This window comes from Megalops cyprinoides, chromosome 8 (assembly GCF_013368585.1).
Source record: "Megalops cyprinoides isolate fMegCyp1 chromosome 8, fMegCyp1.pri, whole genome shotgun sequence".
Taxonomy (NCBI): Eukaryota; Metazoa; Chordata; class Actinopteri; order Elopiformes; family Megalopidae; genus Megalops; species Megalops cyprinoides.
Genome location: NC_050590.1, coordinates 7029702 through 7033083, shown reverse-complemented (window position 1 = coordinate 7033083; position 3382 = coordinate 7029702).

Genomic DNA, 3382 nt, shown 5'->3' with positions numbered 1-3382 from the left:
GGAACAGCAACCAGATCCCTCCTGCTTTTCCTCTCGAAATCCTTCATGTCCCTCTGCCTTACAAAGTGCAGCAGGTATGGTTTTTCTGTCTTTTTTTCACCCTTTGTTACCAATGTGGTGCACAGATGGCCAACAATTATTTCTGTGTGCGCCTCTTGCTGCTGGCAAAGCTCTGGCTTTCAAAGATTGGTGTAATCTTTTATTATCTCTGATCAGCCAGGATTTTGGATCAAGACCGAACATAATCTACCCAAAAAGTGACAGGAAATCAAAGTGGTGGCGTGAGAAGAAAAAGGTCTGGAAAAGCCATAGCATCCATACTGCGCTGGCGACATTCACCTTTTACAAGCGGCTGCTGATTTAAATACCTTTTAATCCCATTGACACAGACTAAATATACAATTTGTTCTAAACTTGCCATCGGTGCTCTTTATGGTAATAGCTGGGTGCTGCAGGCTGGTTTGAAATAATTTTGGAGGATACATGTGAATAATTATGGTATTGTTCATGGGAAGTCAATTTACATCTTTCCTGGAGAGAGAAAAAAAGAGATTTAGCTTTACGTTGGGGCAGCGATAATTTGTTGGCTTGCCTAGCCTCCCATTTTTGCACTTTTCAAAAAAAAGTAAGTGCTTAGATAACCCCCCCGGTGCTCTGCAAACACAGATCGCGTTATTTAATAACCTGATAACCAGAGCTGGGTCTCCTGACGCTCAGAAAGTTCAAAGAAACTTAAAAAAAAAAAAAAAAACAGCTCTGAAATCAATGACCATCAATTAAAGGTTGTCATAGGGCGCACGCGGGAATGATCTGACTGAGCAAGCCCACATGTCAATATTGACTGAGCTCTCGGAGGTCTCAGGCCTGCCCCCTGACTGAGCTCTGATTGGTGTGTGAGTGGGCTGGGAGGGAGGGTGGGGCTGTAGCTGGGAGACCCCTCCAGGCAGGTCTGATCGCCCCCGCTAAACCATGTTCCTGGCAGCTTGATAACTTCATGTTCACAGGCGCACCCCTGTATTCCCTCAATCCTTTCTGCTTCTCATCTCTCTCTCCCTCTCTCTCTCTCTCTCTCTCTCTCTGTCTCTCTCTTTCTCTCTCTCTCTCTGTCTCTGCCTCTCTCTCTATGTCTCTCTCTGTCTGTCTCTCTCTCTCTCTCTCTCTCTCTCTCTCTCCCCCTCTTCCTCTGAGCACACACTGAGATGAAGACCTGTTCTAAAAGCAATGTCTACTGCTGGCTGAGGTACTTAGTCCCCAGGTGTTGAAACAGTCCTGTGAAGTGAATTCTGCCTGGAGGAATATTGCTATATTGATGTGTGGCGGGGAGGAAGAAAAAAGGGTGATCTTTTTGAGGGGGGAGGTCATGAAATTAACATACAAAAATGAAACCCGAGTTTGCCTGTAGTGACAGATGGCCTTTGTTTAGTGTTAGGTGAAAATCTAGCGTGTTGTCAAGGCATGTCTGGTTGCTACAAGCCCTCCTACTTTCTGTGTTGAGTTGAGTTTGTGGGAGGGGTAAAGCCAAACAGGCACTTTAAATTCTCCTCTCATAAAATTCACAGCTGGGGAACATGGTGGAACACAGTTGAAGAAAAGTGTCCTAGGCATTTAATTTAATGCCTTGACTCAGTTACAATGCAATGCAATCAAAGGGTAATGACAGTTATGATGATGATGATGATGATGATGATGATGGACATTATTTTTATATTATATTGATCCATTTTACAGATGCCATTAATGCAAAGTACAGTGCAATAATTCATGATTTGAATACAAATTATTGGCTGCAAGTACAGGAGAGCGCTAAATAATTTCAAACTTATTAAATCATTATAAATTCTGCATATTATACCCTAAAGCACACAAGCTCAGTCCAGCCTGATCATTGACCAGACGGTTGAAACGTCTGGACTCAAGAGAGCAGTTTTAGGTGCAATCTGGTCACACGCTTCCACTTGTAACGACTGCACTTTGGAGAGATTTGTCCTTCGGGAGGGTGTCAGAGGGACACATGCGTGTGAGAGGTCATAGCACTGAGAGTCAGGCTTCTGCACTGCAGTGTTTCCACAAAAAAAAAAAAAAAAAAAAAAAACAAGAAGAGAATGGAAAGCATTCTGTGTCAGGCCTGCCTCTTGGCATTACTTCACAAAGTGAGATGGCAAAGATTAGAGCAGGCTGCACGCCCTGGTTGCATGCTTTTTGTGATGTCATCGCTAGCCCATTGGTGAGTCAGAACATTGGCGGCTGAGCGTCCCAGAAGCCCAGCCACAAGGCATGAACAGGGCTTTGTGCTCTTTATTAACACTTTAATTCAGAGACAAGTACGTATCAACCCAGGGGAAATTAAGGCAGAGCACTCTTTCCCTACCACCCACACTCAGATATCCATATTCAGCAGAAGGCAGCCTCTAGCACTCAGTTAATGTTGGGCGTCTGGAACCTGTGACACTACATTGGCTTGTTGAGTTTCAGAGAGATTTTTTTTTCAGAGAATTTTTTTGCCTGATAACACAGCAGTGGAATAAATGTCTGATGGCTGCACATATCATCAGGGTCAAGGCCAACCAATAACCAACCCAGGGTTTAATTTTCAAACACATTTTGACACTGTGAAAATTGCTTTAATTTGCCACGTATATTAAGTTATCATAGTAAGATTATGTAACTGCTTTTTTTCCAGTAAGCAGTAATAAACGCCCTTTGTGATGGTTTTCCTAAATCACTAAAAATTTGGTGCACAGCCTTGGCTGCCAAGGACATAAATCTCAGCAGGTCTGGAGGGGGCAGCAGGGGACGGTCAGCCTCTCAGCATTGTGGGAAAGTATTCCTCGGGAGCAAGAGGTGAAGGGCCCTCCCAGTCTGAAGACAGGGGCCTTTTGGTGCTTTGACACAGAGCATGGTCTCCCAGTGCCACTCACAGTCAGCGCAATCTGCAACTTGTTAACCGGTTACCTCATGGGGAGACATCCAGGGAGCTTTAAGTGAAGCGAAAGATGATCTTTTTAAGTCTTTTAGTGCTGATTTAATAGCTCACATCCCTGTAAGACAGGCTGCTTCAAAAAGATTTCTCAACAAGTGCTGTGGCCAGATTCCTGGGAATGAATCTGGGTTCCGGCGACTGTAGCACCATTCCAGGGAGGAGTCTGATATGAGCACTCCACCAAAGTAAGATGGATTATTTGCTCTCCGTTAATTTGTGAATCTAATGAACTTGATTCTGTGTACTGCGCCACTATGGAATTAATTGTGCAGAGGGATTTGATGCTTGTCAAATCACTGATCTCTTTGCAAATGAAACTTCATTAAAACAGAATATTTTGACTGCACCTACAATGTGTGAAATCAATTTAGTGCTCAGTTTTGAAGGTGTCAAATGTTTGAA